This window comes from Pseudonaja textilis, chromosome Z, assembly GCF_049901715.1.
Source record: "Pseudonaja textilis isolate UNSWEBS1 chromosome Z, rPseTex1.2, whole genome shotgun sequence".
Lineage (NCBI taxonomy): Eukaryota > Metazoa > Chordata > Lepidosauria > Squamata > Elapidae > Pseudonaja > Pseudonaja textilis.
The window spans coordinates 41,973,603-42,000,512 of NC_142008.1; the positions used below are offsets into that span (position 1 = coordinate 41,973,603).

Sequence of the window (26,910 nt, forward strand, 5' to 3'; positions counted from 1 at the left end):
TACTCTACCTGACTCTGTGGTTTCTTCCCCAAACCCCAAAAACTTTAACCTTAGACTGTCTACTATTGACCTCACCCCTTTCCTAAGAGGTCTATAGGGGGTGTGCATAAGCGCACCATTGTGCTTACCGTCCCTATCCTATTGTTTCTTTTATTTTTCTTATATGTATCCATTTCATGTATTCATAACTATGTTTATACTTACACCTATTATCTTGCAAGAGATTGACAAATCAAATAAATAAAAAATAAAGAGTAACTGAAATGGTCAAGTGAAGGGAAATCCTATGAAGAAAAGAGAATGTTGAGCTTGGACAAGAGAAAATGTACAATGTACTGCTTAGTGCCTGAAGGGATGACACAAAAAAGAAGACAGAAACTTAATTTTATGTTTATTATTTAATTAATTATTAAATTTATTTGCCACTCATATCTAACTACTATAAGTGGTTTATGTTAACTCTGAAGCCAAGGTTTCTTTTACTGGGCAGGAATAAGATATCCTTACAAAGTGGGCAGAAAACATTTTAGTTTACGATGTTTCCTTCTAGATGGATTAGTTTTAAATTGTAAATAAAATATTTGGAATCTACAATTGCTGCAAAATTAATCAACCCCTTTGTTGGCAGCAAAGAGATGGTATATTTATATAATACTGGTGCCATGATGTTCTGGTTGTCAACAAGAAAATTTAAAATCCCAATTTTTACCTACAAAGTACTATACGGCTTGACAGCTATGTAGTTAAAACTGTATGTTTCAAGTGGCCCTTTCTGTCCAGTTCACATGTTTCAACACTGATCTGTTCAAGAGATATGGGAAGAAGAAGTGCTTTTATGTACACTGGTCCTCTTAACAGTCTTCCACCAGAGCTCCAAATGCCAATGTTAGGAAGATAGAGTTCATTAAAAGGATTGAGAGGGGCAAGAAATAATAATTATCTTAACAAAAATAATTGTAACAATGTTCTGTTTTTGTTCAACATGAAATTATATGGTTACGTATTTTTGATTATTTCTGTAAAATCTAGTAAGTAAATGCATCAAGAAAATATAGCCAACTTCTCGTGTAAAACTATTTTACCCATCTAAGCTTAAAATAAAATAAGTCATTCACTGCATTTTAAGAATGCATGTTTATAGTTGTTGCTCCACTACACTGGGCGCAACTAAATTAACAGGTTTTTAATCTCTAGTTATAATAAGATCTGTTTTGATGGGCTTTTAAACCCACACAAAATTTCAATGATGCCAACAGGTTTAACAAGTTGCTGAAGGTCCTCTCTCAGGAAGAGCCATTATAGGTAAATTTAGGGTATGGGGATGGGAAAAGATAAGAGTGACAGTATTAGGAACACAAGTTTGCATATATTAAACAAGCATACCATCTGGAGGCTTTATATAGTATTTTAGGGTTTAATATGATTGAGTTGGCCTTTACATTTTTTAATATGTGAATAAATTTAGGCTTGTTGCACTAAATGTCTAACAACACTTTCCTGCCCTTCTCATCAGTATTGATATATGTACAGATGTATGCCAATGTGATAAAAGAAATGACAGAAATTGGAAGTCAGGAACTGTGACTGGTAGATCAGCTAGGAAATTCTATCCAATTCCTGAATATGCTTACATGATTTTAGCAATAGCAAAAAGAATATAGTAAATGTGGGGAAGCTAAGGCTGTTCCGATTTTGCTGAATCTCTAATCTCAGTTTTTCTCACCATCTAGTCAAATTTCTGAAAACTGAATTTTAATGACATCTATGGCTCTGCTTCAAACTATAAATTCAGGTTTGAAATAATTATCTAAATCAAGGTTAGCTAATTTGGCTCCTTTCGAAAGTGCTGGACATCAACTCTGACAACTCTTGCTGGCATATTCATTTAATATGGGGCAATATAAATAAATATATTATTTATTTATTTCATGAAGGTCCAGTTGAGACATTCACATGTTCTGAGAGCTGCCTCGATATGTGGATCATCAAATCTAAGAAAAGACCCAGGAGCTCTTTCATAACAAACCAAGAAGATAACAATAAACAAAGCAACATTTTCATTCCATGCATTGCATGAATATCTGAAAAGCTCAAGAGGTGTTTCAACTAACACAACATTTAAACCCAAGGACACGTTGAGGCAGAAGTTTGTCAATCCCCAGGATGAAACACCTAGACACAAACTGAGCAACATGATATATGCAGTACAATGCAACCACTTCACAAACTCATGGCACAAAATAGGAGAACAGACAAGATTCAGCAGTTCAACTGAATTTGAAAGACAAATACCACTCTTTTAAAGACAGCAAAGTCTTCAAAAGTCCACATTCTGGAGAGAGGACCACTTGTTTAAAAGAGGGGTCAAAGAGGTCATTATATTAAAATTCAACAACCCTCTCAACAGAGGAGGGGAGATATGACACCACCTATCTTCTGTTTACAACATAGTCCTTTCAGCAGTTCCACAAAGGTTCCAAACCCACACCCATTTGCACTGTTCGGGTGACCTTTGGGGGTAGAATTAAACCTCCAAGTGGTCTCTTGAAAAAGCACATGTGGGGCTTCTAGGGTTAATGTTAAGAAAACATGGGAGCAAAGGAGGTTATTGCTTTTTTATTGTTTTTTATATTGTGTTGTTATCCTTGTAAGCCATCCAAAATCATTGACAGTTCGCAGTTATATAAATATTCTTAAATAATTAAATTTAATTGATTAAGGTAAGATGAGAGAATGGATAAGGAATAAGAAGGAAAGTTCAGTCCCTTAATAGTTAAAGATGACTAATGTCTAATGGTCATTAAAATGAAAACTAAGGAACATATCTATTTTCATTTTTTGATTCTCTCCTGTTTGTGTGCCTTAGTTATAGTTATTAAATCAGTGACAGTTTTTATATATTTATCATTATATATATTGTCATTTTTTCAAGTATTGCTTATGTATATGTATGTGTTTGTATGTGTGTGTGTATTGTGTATGTGTGTTGTACACACACACACACAAACACCCTATATGTATAACCACCCATCTTCTATACTTCCTATGATATAGTTCAAGTTTTTATGGTCACTTTTTGAAGCAATGTTTCCAGCAATGTCAAGGACAAGAATAATTAGCATTATTAACAAAGCATTTAGATGATAGAAAATCTACTTGTATGGAAACAATATAGTTTAAAGTATTGTTGAATAATATTTCTATTACATCTGCTTTCAAGTTGGCCCAAATTAATTATAAAAAATAATATTTCAAGTAATCAACTGTACAACAACTGAACTGAACAACATGAGGATCTGTAGATAGATGTAGATAGATATAAAGATGTAGCCTGTTTGCTGCCTTTTTATAATACTTTTGAATGAATTATCAAGAAAGGAAGAAAGGTATACTGAGAAGCCAGTTTGGTATAGTAATCAAGGTAATGACTAGAAACCAGGAGAATATGAGTTCTAGGCCTACTTAAGGCATGAAAGCCAGTTGGGATAATTTTGTATCAATCACTGTCTTGCAGCTCAATATCCCTCATGGGATGGTAGGGAAAATAGGAGACAGCAGTATTAGTTCATTGCTAAGCATATCAATAGGAGACAGCAGTAATGTTCATTGCTAAGCATATCATTACGTTAAATATAAAATTGCAAGAAAAAAATATAATAATAATAGCATCAGTCATGATGGCCATGTGTAGATAAGTTACAGTAGTTTGCTGCTGTTTGCTGGTGCTGATCCTATTATTTGCTGCTCTGGGTGATAATTTGTCCCCCAACTTTGAGGCCTGTGGTTCAGCCCTAAATTGCCTTCCTCATTGCATAATTGCCTGGGATAACCATGCCTCTAAATGATTTTATCTATTTGTTTCTCTGTAAATCATTATGCACTAGCATTACATATCATCTTTTTGGCTATGAATACCACATGCTTTAATATAAGGGGACTTCTCTGGTGGGAGAAAGTCCTAAAATGGGAAACATTATTATGTAGTGTTTGAAAGGATAATGGCTATCTCTCTCTATCCAGCCCTTAAAATTATAGTTTTCCTAGTCAGTAGCATCAATCCTACCATCTCTAGTTTTATTTTACGAACTTCAGTCAGTGAGTAAAATGTGCAAAAATTATTATACTTTCTAATTCTATTTGCCAAGATGATGAATGCTTTGGTGATATTGTCCTTACAATATATATCTAATAATAATACAATGCAGAAACTGAAATGTACAGTCCTGCCCATCATCCAGCCAAAATTTTGGGTATGTTACATGAATAAAAATTTTGCCATTATCAAACACACCAGACTAGAAGAGATATACCATCTACTCAACATATACCAACATATTCACTGAGATTAAGTTTATACATGAGGGAGAAAAAGAACAATGAACTCCCCTTCCTGGATATTGACATAGGGAGACAAGATTATGGCAGATTAACAACCTGTGTATACCAAAATTCCACACACACAGACCAAATTCTTAATTTCACAAGCAATCACCTCACTACGCACAAGAAGAGCTGCATTTAGAAGAGCCAAAACACACTGTAGTACTGAATCATTAAGAAAAGCAGAAGAGAAATCCCTTTTCAAAGTTTTCCTTCACAATGGTTATCCAAAAAAATTCATAATATAATCCTTGTCATCCAAACACCAACAAAATACAACCATAGTACAGAAAGAAGTCCTGCCATACATCAAAGGAACATTCAAAATGGCTGCCAGAATACTGCAACCCCTAGGACTAATGATAGCTCACAAACCTACATTTACACTCAGAAAAGACAATATACAGAAGGAAAAACACAGCAACATAGTATACAAAATCAATTACAATGATTGTAATCAATTCAATGTGGGACAAACTGGAAGGCAATTGAGAACAAGGGTTCTTGAACATCAACTAGCAGTAAAATGGCATGACCAAAAACCCCTGATCTCAAACTACATTGATAATAAACAACATAAGTTTGATTGGGAAGTGTAGTAGAGCGGCGGAATGACTGAGGCGAACGGGGAGCAAACTTCAGCTTTAAACTTTATTGTAACAATAAAGGGTTGCTGTGACTGCCATGCTAACAAGGCAGCCAGCTGGTGGGAAACAGCTGATGCCATTTGATTGCTCCCTTTTATAGTCAGCTGTCAAACAGTGTCAGCCAATAGGAACGGTCCGTGTTCCCGCTGGAAGCATGGACCAGAGTGAAGACTTCAGCTCAGTCTTTTCGGAACACAACACTCCTTTCTCCCCGAATGGAGCATGTGTAGTTCTTTAGGTAACTCGGGCAGCCAGATCTTCTCGGCTCCGATGGACCTGCTGTTGGATGGGACTCCTCCGCTTAGTGGGCAGCTTCTGGTGACAAAGAAGCGGGCGGCTCGGCTTCAGGCGGCTCGGGGTGCGGGACCAATAACTGTCACGTCACTGTCGGGTTCATGGTGAACTTCCTTGGGTGCTGGTGGTCTCACTGCAGCAAGAACGTCCAGAGGACCACCTGTAGACGTACTCCAACGCCCCCTTAGTTGGTCGACATGGTGGCGCCAAATGCGACCATCTTGCAATTGGACCCTGTAAGACTTAGGACTGGTTACTGCCACAATCTGCCCAGGCATCCACAAACTGTGACCCGTGTAGTTCCTGGCATAGACCTGGTCATTCTCAGCAAACTTCCTAGTCTGGCTATTTGATCCTAGGGGTGTGACTGGGGTGTAATTTGGATGGAGTCTGTCTAAAGTGGTCCTCAGATGGTGACCCATGAGTTCAGCCGGAGACCTATTTGTGGTGATACAGGGAGTCGTGTGCTGGGTTAGAAGGTACTTAGCAAGTCTGGAGTGCCAATCTATGGGCCCAAGCTTCTTCAGGACATCCTTAGCAGATCTGACTGCCCTTTCAGCCAGACCATTACTGGCAGGGTGAAAAGGAGCTGTTAGGGCGTGTCTGATTCCTTGGTTAGCTAGGAAAACCTCAAATTCACAGGAAGTAAACTGGGGGCTCTTATCAGACACAATGATATCAGGGAGGCCAGGGGTGGCGAATATTCTCATTAGTGCCTTAGTGACAACTTCTGAAGTTGTGGAGGTCATTAAAGTCAGCTCTACCCATTTAGAAAAAGAACCATCACTAAGAATGTTCGCCCATGAAAAGGGCTAGCCAGATCAATAGGCACCCTGGACCAGGGGGACCCTGAATCTTTCCATGTTCCTGGAGTGGATGCTGATGGAGAAGGTCTGGTGGCTTGGCATGGCTGACAAGCATTCACCCAGCTAGTAATCAGAGCATCCATGCCTGGCCACCATACATAACTGCAAGCTAGAGCCTTCATCCTGACAATGCCAGGACATCCCTCATGCAGGACTTCTAAAACTGAGGTCTGCAACTGGGAAGGGATAACTACCCTGGTTCCCAAGCAGCCTTGCAAAGAAGACAATTATTGCTGGTGAATTTTGAAAGCCCCAAATTCGGAGGAATAAGGAGCTGTAGGCCACCCCCTTTCCACCCAGTCAAGGACTTGGGAAATTACCTTGTCCTTGGCAGAGTGGACAGCAATATCAAAAGCGGTGACAGGAAGCTTGAGGTCATTAATCAGGAACACAGCATTGGTTGGTGCAGGATACTCAACTGGAACATGCAGAGGGCAGCGACTAAGGTCTTCAGCGTGGCTGAGGCTTTTGCCTGCTTGATGAACCAGCGTATAGGAATATGCAGCCAGAAATAATGTCCACCTGGTCATTCTTGAAGGCAAAATCTGAGGCATTTGTCTGTTGCCTGACAGAAGACCCAAAAGAGGCTTATGATCCACAACTAACTCAAAACGGTGTCCATAGAGAAATTCATGGAACTTCTTGACTGAAGCAACTGCAGCCAAAGCCTCTTTGTCAATTTGACTGTAGTTGCGCTCAGCTGGGGATAATGTTCTGGAGAAAAAGGCAATGGGTGCCTCAGAATTAGGCAGTCTGTGACTTAAAATGGCTCCTATGCCAAAAGGTGAAGCGTCCGCAACTAAGACGGACGGCAAATTTTTGTTGAATTGCATTAGAACATCAGATGTAAGCAATGATTTGACTGTTTTGAAAGCATAGGCTTCCTTAGGTCCCCATTGCCACGTGGATTGTTTGTCCAGGAGTCTATGCAGAAGTTCTGCAATGGAAGCCTTATGTAGCAAAAATGAAGTGTAGAAGTTAAGGAGTCCCAAAAAAGTCTGGAGTTCAGTTTTGTTAGTTGGTGTGGGTGCCTCATAAATAGTCTTTACTTTGGATTCGATTGGGTGAATGCCAGAGGTGTCAATTCTGTCAACCCCCAAAATTCGACCTGTGGGGTGGCAATAGTGCATTTCTCTTTTTTTAATTTGAGTCCCGACTTTCTGAAACACTTGAGGACACCTTTGACTCTTTGCAGTAACTGAGGCTTGTCAGGGGCAGATATTAAAATGTCATTGAAATAAGGTATTACGCTAGGTAATCCTTGAAGCAGTCTCTCCATTAATGATTGGAAAATTCCTGGGGCCACACTAACACCGAATTGGAGGTGCCTACAGTTAAAAGCGCCCCTGTGCGTTACAATAGTTTGTAGCTCTGCGGCTGCATCATCAACAGGGAACTGTTGATAGGCTTGTGACATGCCTAGTTTTGCGAAAATGGTTCCTGGCTCAAAAGAATGCAGCAGGTGCTGGATAATTGGGACTGGATAAGCACTAATTTGTAAATATTTGTTTAATGAGCACTTGTAATCAGTACAAATTCTTAAACTGCCATCTTTCTTCGGGGGTGTCACTATTGGGGTTTCCCATTTTGCGAAGTCCACAGGCTCTAATATGCCCTGTTTAATTAATTTATCTAGTTCCTTGCCCAGCTTAGGGCAGATTGCAAAAGGTACTCTTCGAGGCTTTAAATGGATTGGGACTGCTAGAGGGTCCAAGTTGAAAGATATAGGGGTTCCCAAATAACAGCCTAGGTCTTCGCTGAACACATCAGCATAGTCATTGAACAAGGCGTCCACCTCTGAATTTGCAATAGAGTGGATTCCACCTATATGGAGGCCAAGGGCAGACAACCAGTCTAACCCCAACAGACTTGGGAGGGCACCATCCACTACCACTAAAGACAAGTGACCTTTAAAATTTTGAAATTGAATAAAAAACTTGCCTTCTCCGATGACTGGGATGGTTCTGCCTTGGTAGTCACATAGGGTTAAGTTGCAGCCTTGAAGCCTCTTCTTTGTCATCCTGGGAAACAGTCATTTCAAGGTGCTCCACGAGAGGATGGAGAGTGCTGAGCCAGTGTCTACCTCCATCCTGCAAGGTTTCCCTTCTAAAGAAACAATAACATTGATTTTGTTAGAACCTTTGTTTGTCAGCTTGGCATGGTAGCAGGTGAAACAGTCTTCAATTTGTTTTTGAAAATGCTGAGTTGTCTGAGGTTTCTGTGGTTGGGCAAAAGTCTTTCCTGCCTGACAGATCCTGGCTAAATAACCCTTTCTCTGGCATTGTAGACAAATGGCATTCCTGAACTTGCAGGATGCCCTGAGGTGCCCACAGCTTAGATAGATGGGCTGAGATCATGGAGGTTGATTGGGAACTGACCTGTTTTCCCTCTGACTGGTTTTGGGCTGCCTGAGGCAATTTACATCACCAGTTTCTTCAGAGCCTTCCTCTGTGGAGGCTTCATCATAATGAATGGCTGAGTTGTTCTGATTGACTGGATTTCCCTGAATTTCTGCTGCTGAAAGTGCTGACAGCTTTGCAGCTTGAGATTCCTCTATTGCTAATTTAAGGGTCAAATCCCCTTTAGCCAATAGACACTTTTGTAGCCTTAAGTTCCATACTCCACAAACTAGTTGGTCTAATAACATGTCCTCCAGATAGTCTCTAAACCCACAGGGCAAGGCAGCTGTTTGTAAAACTGCCACATACCTACTAATAGTTTCTCCCTCAGCCTGGGTCCGTCTCTTAAAAGCATGATGCCTGGCAATTCGGGAGGGCTTAGGGGAATAATGGTTAGAAAGAATTTCCTGCAATTCTTCCCATGGAACAGTCTTAATTGAACGTGAAGCCAGCAATGCCGTAGCGGTGTCAAACATTGTGGCTCTGCAAAAACTTAAAAAGTAAGATTTTTTCCTATGGTCGGAAATGTCAGCGAGGACTATGGCATCTAGGAAACAGTCAAATCAGTTTCTGTAGGACTCCCATGTCTCTGCTGTCGGTCTGAAAGGCAGAAATGCAGGGTTTGAAGTCATCTCATCTCAGCACTGCCGGTTCTTCTGCAAAAGTTGAAATTCACTCTTGCGAATAGTGACAGTAAGCTCTTAAAGTGACATACAGCTCAGTAATGGCTTCAGCTCTTTTTGTAGTGACTTCACTCAGCGATTCTTTGCTCGTTTGCCTCTTATATGAATCCTGCCCTCGTCGCCAGTGTAATAGAGCGGTGGAATGACTGAGGCAAACGCGGAGCAAACTTCAGCTTTAAACTTTATTGTAACAATAAAGGGTTGCTACGACTGCAGCCAGCTGGCGGGCAACAGATGATGCCGTTTGACAGCTCTCTTTTATAGTCAGCTGTCAAACAGCGTCAGTCAATAGGAATGGTCCATGTTCCTGCTGGAAGCACGGACCGGAGTGAAGATTTCAGCTCAGTCTTTTCGGAACACAACAGGAAGGAACAAAAATCATTGGCCATGCTAGCACCCACCAGGCACATTAATTTATTGAGCCCTGGTATTCTACCAAAGGAGCAAATAATAAACATATTGACCTAGTTCCCAAATATGAATATATAAGAAACCAGACCATTTGAACAACAAAGCAACAAAAGAACCAATTAGCTGCTCAGAATTTAAATAGAGCTCCAAATGAACAACCAACAACATGACCAACTGACCACACTGGTACACAAGACATTTATAAGCTAAGGAGAATAAGACAAGACAATCCTGCTGATGTTACCTAGTCTGGCAATGAAACGTTCAGAAACTAAATTGAAACAAGCTTGGAGAGCAAACCACTGCCAAAATCTAAAACCTGAGCTACAAATATTGTCTATTATTTCAATATATATATTTGTGTCTAGGTAGGAAGATTCTTGCATCAGCAGTTAAGTTTTCAATATATTCTCAATGGACATTAAGACAAGACCAAGTACGATGCATGGATTGGCAGACACAACAACTTCTAAACTGTTGTCATATTATTTCACAAGTTTTCTATCCCAAGTAAAAATCCCATGCACCTCCTCTAAAATAACTAGAGTATCTGTTTTCTGAAGTAAGTAGAAAAGGCAGCTAGGATATCAGCTGAATTATCACTGAGTTAGGAGGTTTTGTCCTCCAAGAACTTGTCAAAAAACAATCCCAAATTATAAAAGAAGTTTTATTTCAGTTTGATGATATTGCTGCATCTTTCAACTAAGTGATACTACCTATAGTAAGATAGACATATACATGTGTTAAGTAAACTGGGACAGGAAAATGGGATACTAGAAAAAGAGAAAGAAGGAGACAATTACTATTTTTGGTTTCACTTATTGATTGTATTTCATTTCTATACCATTTCCCATGTTACAAAATTTCTGTTTTTAAGAGTGTTAAATATTTATTTTTCAGGTAGAATTGTTAAATATTTATCTTGTTTATATAAGAGTTAAATGTATGCTTTCTTTATTTCACAAGCTCAGAATAGTACTACTAAAATAGATGAATGCCAAACAGCTCTCAAAAATGAACTTAAATGTCAGTTAAATCACATTAAATGGGAATTTAGAGAAACAATATATAAGGAATTAGAAAAGCATTTAAAATGTTTTAAAATGCTGAAGCAATTAAAAAAGTTTTACTTGACAGGTGCCTAAAAGCAAGCTAAGCTAGAGTGTACTAAATACATCTATTAGCCAGAGCATTACAAAAAGACCTCTTCTCACCAAAATTCCCTTTTGATGAAAGAGAGTTTAGCTTGGAGTAAGATGACCTTTGCCTTCAATAAGCAGAACACAGTGTTTTTATCAAAATGACAAAATCAGCTCCTTTTATTATCCATAATACAGTATTGCAATACATGCACAAAAGGATGGAGTTTCTATCATGCATGACACTGCTTTCATCATTTGTTCATTTCCCCAACATTCCCTATGTATACTTACAGACTGCCATACTTATTTTATTTTATGCTGCCGTTGCTAAAGTAAGTTGATGTTATTGAGCATCTTTTGAACACAGGTCTCCTGCTCAAGTCTAACCCACTTTGCTACAGTGTCTGCCTTGGAGTTCCAGCATGTATGACAAATGGCCCAAAGTGATTCTTGTAATCAGTTGTGTTTTGTGATTCATGTATTACAGGTCCTCTTGAAAAGACTGTATGATTATACTGATAAACACTGTTTAACTTCTTCATTCACAGAGATTAAATCACTACGGGGTGGGAAAATGTACTTATTTAACAAGTAAAATAAGTATTGCAAACTGAATTCCTTAGTATTAGAAGAACATATAATTTAAAATTTGGCAAACAGGATAAAACTCGGAAAGAGACTGTTATAATCCCAGTCTTTTCAAAGAATGTATTAATAAATATTCAATTTTTTCCTAAAGAGACTGCATGTAGATTTATTTCTTATTGTTTGTGTTACACAGAAATTGTATATTTGTACATATTTGTATTAAATAGTGCTGTCTGCAAAATGAAACTGATCTGTTTTATGATGTGATGATATGCACTATAGTTACCTGTTACTAAGATCTACTGAAGACAGTGGAGCCCAGCCCTAACTAAAACTAATAAGCTAATTACTACTGAAGGCTGAACTACATACATTTAAACATACCGGCTATATAAAATTACAGTACAAACTACAGAATGAAATGTCAAACATGGTATAGAATGGAAATGTCAAGAGATTCAACAGAGATTGGAATTGTTTTGGATATGTGCTGCCAGTGTATGTTAAAATAAATAATAAAAACAGGTAAATTTATATCACGCAGATAATATTTTTTTCTTTTCATATTCATCCCTATCCATGTTTTTTCATTATTTTGCATTCTTGATACACCAAAACAGTTCTGTGGATAAAATGATTTTCAGAACATTTAAAGGTCTGTAATTCTAAGCTCACTAAAATCATGGCTGAAGGAATAACACAAAACTTGTTTTTTCTGTCCTAATAATGATCATCTGGGAATCAGGGAATTTGGTGTAGAAAAGGACAAACTAATTTTAAATTAGATAAAAAATAGTAAAAGGAATAAATGTGTGAATGTCCTAAGTCTTGCTGACTTCAAAATTAGTCGGTCAATTAGCTGACTACAAGTGCATTTTAAATTAATTAAAAATCGTAAAAGAAGTGTCCATAATGATGTGCATGTCCTAATTCTGGCTGATAACAGAATTGTTTTTTTAAAGTAAAAAGAAAAGTGTACAGAGGGGTTCTTAAGTTCAGTAACTTCCAGCAGCCCATATTAATGCAAGAATTAACTTTGACTATTTACCAGTACTCCAACAGTTGCAAATATTCTCTGTTAGGGACACACCCTAGCTGCTAATTCTTTTTACTCATTATATACACTGTATTAAGACAAAAGAAACACACTTTGTCCTTTGCCACTAATCAGGTCAAAGAGCATTTGAAGGATGCACCCTGATTTTCCAGGAAGATCATCATAGAAGATTCAACAAATCTTGTTCATTAACTAGAAAAGGAATAGCTTAAAGAACTCCGTTTCTCTCTGCCCGAAGAAACAATCAATTCCTTAATCTGTTCTTCTGGGACCATAGAACAGAAGGTAACTGAGATATTGCAAGGTTCAAATTAATGAAAGCCATAGCTTGCTTAAGCAGAAGATTGTGAATTTGTACTATAATATCTTGTATTTTCATTCATCAGTTCAGCACAGTATATGTGGAGCATGATTTATCAGAAGCACACTGGGAAGATGGATTGGCATAAAGGAGGGAGAAAGAAAGGCCAGCCAGCCATCTAGTCATATCCATGTCAAATGGAGGCTTTAATCAAACTTTCCCCAGTCTAATATTGTAATTACATTCTTACGATAGGTTGGATTCACACATTATGCTAAATCAAATAATCTCATAATACATATATAAGTGGAAAGGTATGAAAAATTATTGGTATGGGCCATATCCAGAAATGCGTAAGTAGCGGCTGGTTGAATGCAGAATCCCTAATACCATAAGTATTATTCACTTAGCATCTGGGAATATCAAGCTAGGCAAGAATGTATTTGACCCTTAAATAGACTGGCTTAATATGTCATGCAAAGCAATGCGTTGGTTCACCAATAAACCAGTTTCACAAATAACACTAAACTAAGCCAAGTACATCACATTACAATTTAGTTCAGTGTAGGTACCCAACCATTGCAATTGAATTTGCATTTAGAATAATTACAGCAGTCTCCAGGTCCCTCACACAGTTAATGATAATATGGTCACTACTGTAACTTTAAGTAAAAAATACTTTAGGTAGGCTCTCCTCACACATAATTGTACAAGTTTATATAATTTAGAGAACATCACAAAGAGGAAGCCAGAGATAAGGTGTCTAATCCAGCATGATATGAAGTAAATACAATTCTAGAACAAATTAGAAGCAAAAGGTTGGTTTCATTTTAGAATTGAGAAATGTTTGGACAGCTTTAGCAGCAGAGCTTAATAAATACGTTTATGCATGCTTTGAAAATTATTGTGAAGAAATGCTTTGGCCCTGTGTAACCTCTTCGTAATCCATTAAAGCAGCTTGATTCTTTTTCAAGGTTGTGCATAAGTCTGAAAAAATTGGGGGTCCTTGAATGAACAGAGCAGTATCATGTTCACCTAAGTACCAAAGCATTTTCAAATGTGAAGCATGTAAAATAAGCCCCAGGATAATATATTGCAAAAGAATCCAGATTTGACCCAATAATGATTTATTGAAAGTTAGACAACCTTAGAAGCAGCAACTTTATAGCAGTTCACAAACTCATCCTGTTTGCGTGGTCTACAGAATCCCTTGGGAGCCTTGCAGATTTTTTCATGCCACTTTGTAGGCAGCCAGGTAATGTTGAACAGATTTCTATTTTTATTTTGCTGTTAACAGTTAATATAGTTCTGTATGCAAGGATGGGCCAAGGTATCAAGTTGAAGAAAATGAGTCTCTCTTTCTGAATAGTATGCCGGCTCACCTCTGTCCTGCTTGATTGGTTCCAAGCATGATATGGAACTATAAACTTTATTTCATTCAGATTAATTTCTGAGGCTTTTCCAAGCTTTTTATATAAGAATAACACACAAACAGAAAGGTAATGGTGTAGGGTCTCCTGTTTGGGTGGGGGTTGGACTAGATGACCTACAAGGTCCCTTTCAACTCTGTTACTCTGTAATTTGTAAACTCACAGCTAATTATTAAACTAGGTAAAAGCTACACCCAAAGATCGAACATAAAAACTAAAATGGGTTCTGAAAAATAAAAGCTCACAAACTATGCCCCCTAAAGTACATTGGAATAATTACAGCTGATATTTGCATAAATTCATGCAAAATTAATAGATGTATAAAATCTTCATTTTAGCATTTTGCAGTCTGCCCAAATGATCCACCCTCGAGTAGTCCAAAGGAAATAAAATACCAGGGAGTTCATCACTTCATATTCCCCAAGACTCTTACATTACTCTTCTTTGTGAGTGAGTCTTTTAACTTTTTCATTATTTTGATCTTAAAAATAGATTTTTAATTAAATTCAGGACTATTATTCCCCTTTTGGGGAATTGGGAAAAACAAATGCAACTTAGATGCAGGACCTCTGAGCATAACGCTATACCTCTCTTTACAGTTTGCTTTGGCATTTTTATATATTGTCTGCTAATAAAATGTAATGATTTCATCTTTTAGTTTGACATCTGAGACTCTTATCTTTTATCTATTACATACAGTCTTTCAGCCCATAAATACATAAAATGTCAAAATAAATTACTTAATCTCATGTTATATTTGGAAATACATTATAGCATAGCTCTATAAGAAAATTTTACTTTTAACACCTTGGACAGGCCTTCTATTTTTTATGATTTTTGTATTAAGTTTAAAGTATATCAAGGCATCATCTCAGTTACAAGTGTTCACAAGAGCCACATTTTAAAGCTTTACAATTTTCTGGTGGTTTTTGATAGAAATGTTTCAAAATGAAATTGCATCCAGTTTGGCAAAGAGTATTTTCCATTAGTTTTTTACATAGACACAAACACATGAACACAATCTTTTTTTATTATATACTCTATCAAAGCCCCCAAGATCTTACTTAAAAAGTAAGTTTTCAAAAACGTCATCAAAAAAGCACAACAAATAATGTTCTTTCTGCGACAATTCAGAAAGTTCAAACTGCCCAAGGACCTGCTGATACAGTTCTACAGAGGAATCAATGAGTCTATCATCTGCACCTCTATAACTATCTGATTTGGTTCTGCAACCCAACAGGACAGACAAAGACTTGAGAGAGTAATTAGGACTGCAGAAAAAACAATTACTACCAACCTGCCTTCAATCGAGGAGCTGGATACTGCCCGAGTCAAAAAGAGGTCTGTGGAAATATTTACAGACCCCTCACATCCCGGACATAAACAGTTTCAACTCCTTCCCCCAAAACGACACTATAGAGCATTGCACACCAGAACAACTAGACACAAGAACATTTTTCCCCCGAAAGCCATCACTCTGCTAATCAAATAATTCCCTCAACCCTGTTCAACTATTACAAAGTCTGCACTACAATTACTGTTAATTTTGTCATCACTCCTTATCACCCATCCCCTCCCACTTGTGACTGTATGACTGTAACTTTGTTGCTTGTATACTTACGATTTATATTGACTCTTTCCTAGTATGCTTTGATTGCTTATTGTACTCTATGACTATTATTAAGTGTCATACCTATGATTCTCAATTCTTCATGAATGTATCTTTTATTTTATGTATACTGAGAGTATTTACACCAAGACAAATTCCTTGTGGCCAATAAAGTATTCTATTCTTTAAAAATTATATAGACCAAACTTGATTGCAGGAAATACGACTTCAGCAACAGAATGGTCAATGTCTTGAATACTCTACCTGACTCTGTGGTTTCTTCCCCAAACCCCCAAAACTTTAACTTTAGACTATTGACCTCATCCCTTTCCTAAGAGGTGTGTACATAAGCGCACCAATGTGCCTACCATCCCTATCCTATTGTTTCTTTTTATTTTTCTTATATGTATCCATTTCATGTATTCATAACTATGTTTTTACTTATACCTGTTATCTTATAATCGTTTGACAAAATAAATAAATAAATAATAAATAAATAAATACAGGATATTGTCCTATCATATATTCTTTTCATATTCCAATATTGGAATATCCAACTTGATTTAAGATCAAACTATTTAATAACCATTAGCAAGCCTAAAGCTAAGTTTCAATTGGAAATACCATTTTTGTAATGACTTCTGGATCTGTTCTTGTTAAAAAATAGAGAAAAATAATAGTGTTCTGAAATAAGGAAGAAATCATTTTTCTCCTCTGAAAATAAGTCAAATTTCCCATCCTTTGTGAACTTAATAAGCATTTGTTTTATTGAAACTAGAAAGGAAGTGAGAAATAGGTGTTTTCTTTGCTGTATCATATGCTTCTGTCACAATGATTGTTCCTCTTCCTGGGGATAAGTACTGAAATATGATGTGGTATGGCTGCATTTCCAAATTTTATTCCAGGACATTTGGGATAGAGCCCAAGAGCTTAGCATGTTTTCCCTTTTTCATGGTAAAATTGTGCAAATATGCATTAGAGTGTGAAAACAAACAGTCTAATACATTTTTGCAAAGCTCTTTATGTTTACTGTTTATTGCAGATACCAGATCCTAATTAAAAATGCACCAACAAAAGCCAAGATATAAAGAACAAAGATATCATGAAAGCTGGTATTTAAAAAAAAACATGATTAATCCTCAGGGATTTTTTTTTATTCTACATCATTCCCTGTACAATTATAGTTCATATGACAGTGAAGAGAATGTAGTATTAAATATTATGATGAACTTTACCAAACTCTATTAAAAATAAATAAAGTAGTGGTTATATTTCTGTAAATTTAACTTTATTCCAAATACCATAGCTGCATCCAAACCTCTTTTTCTGTGTTAGGTTTAGTGTTATCCTGGGTTGAAATGTAAAAAGGAATGAGGTCAACTTAATTTTGAATTTAAAAAACTAATAATTTTTCAAATTATATGGCATGCTCTTTGGTAACTAATGCTAATGCTAATTATCTAATATTTCTTAACATGGTAGTCTCCATAGTCTCCATGTGTTAGCTGTCAATTTCTCCAGTTCTTAGTGAGTGTATCTAATGCCTAACAATTGTGGGATTGAAATTCAACACATTTGGTGAAAGGCTGCATTCATCTACATTAAGTCAAAGTTAAATCAGAATTATCTATCGAAGATATGTTTTTGTCATGACAGATGCCAGAAAAGGAGTTTCCACAGAACAGGAATTGGCTTTGGAAATTTATGGAAAACCTGGAAAAGGTAGGTTTCATTTCTAGTACTTCTTTTTAAAATAGGCATATATGAACTTTACCTAGTTTTGATATATATATCTTAAATATTAATCTGAATTAAGCCTTAAATATTCATCTGAATCTTGGTGAACTAAAATTACACTATTATACTGGGCAACATTTTTTTTTTTTGAAAGCTTTGCTTTGTAAAAAAAAAAATTCGGTGATTATGATAGACTCTTTCAAACTGAACATAAAAATAATTTCAGAATTACTATATTACATAGTAATCTTGAGAAATATGAAATTCACTTTTAATGGCTATTTTGATTTAATTGCATAGTATTTCCAATGTGCTACATGAGTTCAACAGGACTAAAAATGTTTTGATGATGATTTTCATTTGCATTCAATGTTTGAAGCATATTGCTGCAATATCCAACAATAGTCAGCCACCATTGATGGATTCAAGTTGCCCTGATTAAGGCAACAGGCTAGAAAGCAAGAGACTGTGGGAATTCAAGTCCTGCCTTAGTCAATTACTCTTTCTCAGCCCAACTTGCCTCACAAGGATATTATTCTGGAGAAAATAGGAGGAGGAAGATATTTTGAATATGTTCACTGTCTTGAACTATTTGTAAAAATAATAAAAAAAATTAAAAATGGAATATATATAAAACCACTTTTCCATTGTGATAATGTTCTAGTGAACCCTTACACCATGTTTATCACTGATTGCAGTGTAAATGCAGAAAATGAATTCAGTAGCATGTTGCACTTCACAGTCTTGTGTTCTGTAAGGCAGGGCTGTCAAACTCGTGGGCCAGATGTGTCAGGTGCTGGCCATGCTCCCGCTCGGTTTAGCAAAGGTGGAAAAAGACCTGATCCATAACCTGACACTGCTGTGATGATATGAGTTTGACACCCCTGCTGTAAGGAGTTTGTTAACCAGCTGAATGTAGTTTGGTATTCTATAGTTGCCAAGAAACTTCTTGAATGCTTTCTTGGTGATTTCCTCTGGCTTCTGGATTTTCAAACAGTTTCCCATTGGTGACATATCTGATCTGTGGATCTTTGTTGATGGCTTTTGTTCTTGGCATCAGTTTTCTTGAAAATATCTGTTTCAAAAATGGAAATAGAATAGAATAATAGACCCTAAAATCTTCCTAAATTACAGTACTTTTACTATATTTATATGAATGGCTTTTTAAAAGCACATAAAATTAACTCATTACATGGCTATGAATCTCTGTTTCTTCCACTTTTAAAAAATGCATTACAACAAATGAACTATTCTCCAGTAGACTGGAATTACCTTATCAGAGCACACTCTCTAACTTGCTGCCAGTTTTTGCCCTATATATCAACTCCTTCCTGATTTTGGCAGGCAGTTGCTGATGCCACACAGCATTCCCAGTTATTTATTCAGCTTTAATACTATAGCAAACAGCTTTGCTATGAATGCTCAGTAATTCCTTTGGGGTAAGCCATTTTGCTGGAATAACCTCCAAATAGAAGGGTGTTGGCAGTAGTTGACAGAGAAAATATTCCATGTTGCATTCAGTTTCCTCACTTTATTGTGGAAGCTTCATCTTTCATATTAGCTCATCTTTTGTGCGCACATCTTTAATATCTCCTTTAGGATTTTAACATCATATTCACTGGTTTATAATTTCCTATCATTGGATTTTAGACTGTTCTGAGGTATAATGCATGTATCATGATTTATCTGGGATTTTTTTCTACAATAAATTAGATGCAATGATATTTAATATCATTTGAATATTTCCATTAGATGACATCATTAAAAGGAGACAAGTGAGAAGCTTTAAGAAGAAAAGGAAGTGTATGAATCAGTGTATAGATGGATTGGATGATAGACAAAAAGTAGAAAAGTAAGAGATATAGTGAATGCTATCAACGTAAACTTGGTTTAGTTGTATTTCATTTACATTTCTGTTATCTATCTCTTTAATCCCCTTAACCTGTTATTTCTGATGCCTTTTCTGCATTCTACATAATACTGGTTTTTACAACAGAGAATGATAACATGGTTATCTATCTATCTATCTATCTATCTATCTATCTATCTATCTATCTATCTATCTATCTATCTATCTATCTATCTTTCTGTCTCTTTATAAAATCTTTGCTGAAGAAAAAACTGTTCATAGGTGGTCCCTGTAAGTGTATTTAAAAATTGATTAGATATAAAAATATATTGATGTTTAAACAAGGGGACTATTTTGGACTCCTTGGTGTTCTTTAAGCTTGGTTATATTATTACCTTTATTGTCAGAGTATAACATGTGTACAATGAGATTGGCTGAGCCAACCCAACTCACAGTGAGGACTGAAGTCCCTAACCCAGTCCCAATCTTATTACACTATGTGACTTTGTTGCACAACCTGCAGGCCCTGCAAGTCTGTCATATAATGTTGACATGAAGTTATTTTCTGTTCAGAAGTCTGACAGCCCATGGGTAGAAACTGTTCTTCAGCCTGTTGGTGCGGCTGGCTATGCTTCTATATCTCCTACCCGATGGTAGGAGAGTGGAAAAGTACTGACTGAGATGTGAGTCATCCCTGACAATTTTCCCCACTCTTCTAAGGCATCAAGCCCTAGCAATGTCATCTAGTGGTATCAGGGAACAGCCCACGATGTTTTGTGCTGTGCTCACCACCTTCTGTAACCACCCTTCACCACCCTTCTTTGCTTGCAGAAGGTAATATAATCAATGTGAATGTGTGTGGAGTTTGCTCTGTATTTATTTACAAATAATAACTGTTGGTAGGGGTGTAATTTTATACTTGACTCTGTGTGTGTGTGTGTGTGTGTGTGTACGTACGTGTGTGTTGTATATATATTTGTGTTTTCTGAGGTTACATACACACACACACACACACACACACACACACACACACACACATATATATGTATGGATCTTTGGTTATTCGGGTTTTCTCCCCCATAAAGAAAACAAATCAGAATTAGAAATCAGTACAGCAAATTTAATAGTTAGAAGCTTTTCTGATTTTAAGTACTGAATAAACTTGCATCCGCATTCTATCTTTTGCTTATGTGTTTCATGATTTTCTTGTTAGGATAAAGAGAAGAGTTGTGTAGAATTATGCTGAATTAATGAAATATATTTAAATTGCTATATAATTCACGTATTAAAGCTTTCTCTAGCTGACCCACTGTCAAATCCCTGAACGGCCCTAATAGTCTAAGAAAGTGTATATTTGAAGAGAACAACAGCAACTGATTTAAGAAAGTACAGTTATGTTTGGACTAACTACACAGAAAAAGTAAGCCATGTCAAGCTAGGTGTTCCCTCAGAAAACAATATGAGTATATAAGAAAAATTCTGACTACCCAACAGTATCCAAGTTATCAATAAGACTTTAATTCTTAGCAGGTTTCATTACTGATTACCCATTTTCTAAATTTAGCAATGTGGAAAAACACATTTTTCTGCTGGAATAATCTTTTTATGTTTTTGTTTTAAAAGTCTTTGGAAAAGTCTAGCTAAAACTCAGTCTTTTCTTCATTTTAGACTGCTTAAACCATTATTAAGGCATATTTTATTATTGGGCTCAATGGTTTGAGAATATTTTATGCTTATTGTTATGTCCTGAGGACTCAAGGAGTTCTCACTCAGGTCCACTCACTTTGTGTGGGCGATATTCCCCCATTCCCATTGGTTGGTTCTCCCCAGCAGCCAGCTATAAAAGCAGGCTGCGGGGTCCAACTGGTTGCTGATTGCTGCGAGCCAGTTCCAGGCTTGGCAAGCACGGTCAGCCCTTTATTTGTAAAATAAAGTACTGTTGCACTCATGCTCTGGTTCAGCCTCTCATTGCTCAAACTTAACACTGGCGACGAGGATGGGATGGCTACCAGATGCACCTTGCAACCGCTGAGTCACTAGCCACCGATCCGCAGCCCAGAGAGAGCGATCGGCTGGCACAGGGGAACGCTGATCCGCAGCCAGAGAGAGCGGTCAGCTAACTAAACGAGCGATCAAAAAGAGCAAACGCAGATCCGCAGCCAGAGAAAGCGGTCTGAGTCAAAAAGTTAGAAGCGTCTGTAGCCGCTTGTTAGCCCCGCTACGGGGAAAGTGAAGCACTGCGAGCCGCAGCCGCTCTGCATTTGGCGCGAAATTCAAACGGGTGTCATTTGAATTTCGAACCAGTAGGAATCACAGCACAGCGCTGTAGAGAGTCACTAACGCCCACTTTTTTGGCGCGAATCCAGACACCTCCAACGGCTGGCAGCCAACGTGGTAACCCAGAGAGAGAAAGAGAGGTTAGCAAAAAACCTCTCTAGAGCTGATATCACTAGTAACTCACGAGCGCTCGTAGTCCCAGAGAGATTTTTCCGCAGGTAGCCCAGCCGTTCCAGCACCATGAGTTCCAACCCAGTATTCCCAGCGTTTAAACCAGACGAAGAGAAGTGGGAATCGTATAAGAACCGTTTCAATCATTACATCGATGCGGTCGGCCTGGCGGATGCGGGAGAGCATCGGAAAAATCCTATTTCCTAATCTACTGGAGCCACCGTTACTGATACCGCCGCAGCACTCGTAGCGCCGAGAGAATTGAAAACGCCCGTGGTCCGAGTTGCTTGAGATCCTCACTAACCACTACGCTCCCAGGCCTTCACAAATCGCCAGGAGGTTCACGTTCCGTATGAGGAAGCAATCAAGTAAGGAGACCATCAATCAATATATGGCCGCCCTCAGAACAGCAGCCCTGCACTGCGGGTTTGGAACATACCTGGAGGACATGCTCCTCGATCAATTAGTTTGTGGGGTCAAGGATCTCAACCTACAGAGGCGACTGCTAGCCAAAAAGACCTCAACCTTGCGCAGCGGTAGAGGAGGCCCTAGCAGCCGAGCTAGCAACGAACTCAGCCACCGAAATTCAGGGCCCAAGTGCCAAGCTAGCATCGTTCCCAGTCCATTCCGAAGAGGTGGAAGCGGAGGAAGCCCACAATGATGAGAACGATGTCCATCGCCTCACCAATGACAGACGGTCGCAGGTAGGGGCCAAACAAGAATACACCGGTCCACCCAAGCACATCACGCTGTGCCTAGCCTGTGGGGATCACATCAAAGGGCCACCTGCAAGTTTAAAGGAGCCGTTTGCAACAACTGCCATAAGAGGGGGCACATTGCGCAGAGTCTGCCAAGCCCCCAAAGCGCTGCACACAGACCCCGTCCTCACACTCGGGACCACAGAGGCAAGTATTAAACTGTCGCACGCACCGCCTTGCCAGGCGTACTTGCCACACTGTTAGTAAAATTTCTCTCTCCGTTTCCCTAGAAGGTAAACCGTGCCACATGGAGGTGGACACAGGGTCAGCGCTCTCAATAATCTCGTGGAACACCCTCAAGAGACTCCACCCCAGCCTATCTACTACCCGGCTTCAGAGATGCCAGTTCGGTCTGAAGGACTACCAGGGGAAGGCCATTCCTGTGATCGGCAGAGGCAAGTTCCTTGTCAGTTTTAGAGCTTTTAAAGGCCACCTACCTCTAGTGGTAGTTAACGGCAATCTACCCACCTTATTGGGGCTCGATTGGTTTCCCCACCTCGGCCTAGGGTTAACAGGAATCCATGCTGTCTCAACCTCAGACACTGACTCCTTATTCGCTGACTACGCAGATGTGTTCAGCGAGGAGCTGGGGTGTTATAATGGAACCCCCATCTCGTTCACCGTTGACCCCAGGCAGTCCCAATCAGATTAAAACCGTAGAGTTCCATTTGCTATTCGACCAAAACTAGACGCTGAATTGGATAAACTACTAAAACAAGGGGTCATTGAGCCAACAGATTTCGCCAAGTGGGAGACGCCCATTGTCACACCCCTCAAAAAAGATGGTAGCCTGAGAATTTGCTCGGACTACAAGACAACAATCAATAAATATTTACAAGTTAGCGCCTACCCCGTGCTCCGTCATTCAGCACTTATTGCACACATTCGAACCGGGCAGTATTTTTGCTAAATTGGACATGTCTCAACATATCAACAGTTCCCTGTTGATAACCAAACAGCGGAACTTCAGACCATCGTCACTCACAGGGGTGCCTTCCGATGCAAGCGTCTCCAATTTGGCGTAAGTGTTGCCCCGGTATTTTTCAATCCCTCATGGAGCGGATTTTACAGGGCCTCCCTGGTGTAGTACCCTACTCGATGACATCTTGGTCTCGGCCAGGGACAGACCCCAACTCTTCCAGAGAGTGCGAGCAGTGTTAGAGAGGTTCAGACAGCATGGCCTCAAGTTAAAGAAAGAAAAATGCGCCATTGCCACTAGACAGGTGGACTTTCTGGGTTATAAAATTGACGCCTCTGGCATTCACCCCCTGGAGTCCAAGGTCAGGGCGATCCACGAAGCTCCCACACCGACCTCCAAAACGGAGCTACAAGCTTTCTTGGGACTCCTAAACTTTTATGCATCCTTTTGCCCCATAAAGCCTCAGTAGCCGAACCCCTACACAGATTACTAGACAAAAAGTCACCGTGGCACTGGGGGCACAAAGAAGACCAGGTGTTTAACGCCGTCAAATCACTACTTACGTCAGAGGCGGTGCTCATCCAATTCGACCCCAAACTTCCTTTAATACTGGCAGCAGACGCATCCCCTTTTGGAATTGGGGCGGTCCTTAGTCACCGACTTCGCCAATGGCGCCGAGGCCCCCATCGCCTTTTTCTCCAGGACGCTCTCGGCCACGGAGCGAAATTACAGCCAAATAGACAAGGAAGCCCTAGCAGCTGTTGCAGCCGTGAAAAAGTTTCACGAATTCCTTTTGGCCACTTCTTCGAACTGGTCACCGACCATAAGCCCCTCCTGGGCCTACTGGCGGCGACAAGCAGACACCTCAAGTCCTCTCCCTCGGATGACAAGGTGGACACTTTTCCTAGCGGCCTACTCATACAAACTTATCCACCGCCCGGGCAAAACTCTATCCCACGCTGACGCGCTCAGTCGCTGCCCCTTACCCGCTCCGGCTGAAGACCCAGCTCCTGTCAATGCCATTTTTGAAATCACCCAGTTGGACCTGCCCATCACCGCCCTTAACATCGCCGCCAAAACCAAGGCAGACCAAACGCCGCCCAGGTGCTCGACTGGGTGAGGAGGGGGTGGCCGGGAGGCAATGTTGATAACAAATTCGCACCCTTTAAGACTCGCATGCAGGAGCTGTCCAGTTTGCAGGGTTGTCTACTGTGGGGCACTCGAGTGGTCATTCCGACCTGCGCTGCGCACTCCGAGTCCTGGAGGCGTTGCACGAGGGACACCCCGGCATTGTGAGAATGAAGGCGTTGGCACGCAGCCACGTGTGGTGGCCGGGTCCAGACGAGGACATTGTCAATTGGGTAAGTTCCTGCAGCATTTGCCAGGAATCCCGTCCTGCTCCCCCCATCGCCACCCCTACCAGATGGGAGAGTGCCAGCGCCCCTTGGTCTAGAATCCATATCGATCTGGCCGGCCCCGTGCATGGAAAGATGTTCCTAGTGGTCGTGGACGCTTATTCCAAATGGATAGACGTGGCACAGCTATCCACGACCACCACACTAGCAATCACCAACGTGTTAACGCGCCTGTTCGTTACACATGGACTACCCGACTCCTTGGTCTCCGATAATGGCCCACAGTTCGCATCAGTAGAATTCAGCCGTTTTGCAGCCAACCTAGGCATTCGCCACATTTTCACAGCCCCATTTCACCCTGCGAGTAATGGGTTGGCTGAAAGGGCCGCCAGGACCACCAAAGAGGCCCTCGCTAGGTTTGGCAGAGATGATTGGCACCACAAACTCTCACGGTTCCTGATGAGCCAGCACTCAACCCCTGTGCAGTCACCAATAAGTCCCCAGCGGAACTTCTGATGGGCCGGCGCCTGAGGACTGTATTAGATAGACTGCACCCACAATACTGCCCTGACTCTCCCTCGCTTCCACTTCGGGGTTAGACATTTTATGTTACAGGAGCCGATATTCGCAAGGAATTTCGCTGGGGACCCACTTTGGATTCCGGGCGAGGTCATCGCCGTCACCGGGCCGAGATCGTATAGAGTCAGGCTGGAGGATGGTCGCGTCTGGAGGAGACACATAGACCAACTCAGAAGGCGCCTCAGCAACTTCGCAAACAAGAATCCAGAGTCTCCAGTCGAAGGGGAACCGCCTCATCCGCCACCCAGCCACACCGCACCCAGTGACCAGTCTGCGCCAGCGGTCGTCCGGTCAGCCCAAACTCGGACAACAGCGCCCAGAGAGTTGACCAACCGGATCCAACCCACGAGAGCTCGACCCCGAAACCAACCCGGTGGTTTCCGAGGATGCCCAGTCCAGAGAGAGTGTTGGCGACACTATGCCAGCTCAACCGTCACAGACTGATACTGAACAGTCAGACAATGTTCCCGAGTTGCGCCGCTCCGGGCGCCAACACAAACCCCCATCTACCTCAAGGACTATGCGTGTTCGCATCTGGGGGAAGGGGTGTTATGTCCTGAGGACTCAAGGAGTTCTCACTCAGGTCCACTCACTTTGTGTGGGCGATATTCCCCCATTCCCATTGGTTGGTTCTCCCCAGCAGCCAGCTATAAAAGCAGGCTGCGGGGTCCAACTGGTTGCTGATTGCTGCGAGCCAGTTCCAGGCTTGGCAAGCACGGTCAGCCCTTTATTTGTAAAATAAAGTACTGTTGCACTCATGCTCTGGTTCAGCCTCTCATTGCTCAAACTTAACACTTATATTAAGAGCTTGAAGAGCATAAATGATTTATGAAGTAAATAGTTTTATGGATGTCTGTGAAACAGCCCAGATGGATTTGGCACACACAGTAGTAAGCACATATTACATCACCTAGGGTGCTTTATTTAACTTCTGTTTTGTTCCATTAAAAAGTTGTGAAAAAGTCATGATGGAGCTTTTAGCTGTAAAACACTTTGCAATATAATCTGTGGTTAGATAATTAATTCTATCCAAAATACTCTGGCTATGATAAAGAACTTTAAAGGAGTCACAGAGAATATATTGCTTTTCTATAAACAGAAAATAAAAATAAAAATATTTTGCTTCTGATTATTCTCAAGGTTTTGATTAAAAGGACAATAGATCCTGCCAGTTTAAACTACTCCATTATTTTTTAATGTTGCAATAAGAAGGGAAAGCAATTATTAACCTTGGATGCTCCAAAGAAGCTTTAGAATAGCATAGCAATATGGCTGGTTTTAGCATTGAAGAGATAACAAGTTGATCCAGCCCTGAAATGATCTTGAATGATTTTGGGCGAAAGAGTTGCAGTCTAGAAAATACTGTGGAAGTACCTCAACACACAGAAGAAAAAAGGACATGTTTTTTGAAGACTAACAGTCTTCAAAAAGCATGTCCTTTTTTCAAATGCTCCTTTT

General features: G+C 39.8%; 1 long non-coding RNA gene across 1 annotated transcript in view; it reads left to right on the top strand.

Annotated features, from left to right (window-relative positions):
• LOC148123985 (uncharacterized) overlaps nt 1–26,910 on the top strand; it is a 51,204-nt gene that overhangs the window by 15,160 nt on the left and 9,134 nt on the right. The window contains exons 2-3 of the long non-coding RNA XR_015740324.1: nt 12,582–12,752; nt 17,464–17,529. This is a non-coding gene — a long non-coding RNA (uncharacterized LOC148123985). The remainder of the gene's footprint in view (nt 1–12,581; nt 12,753–17,463; nt 17,530–26,910) is intronic.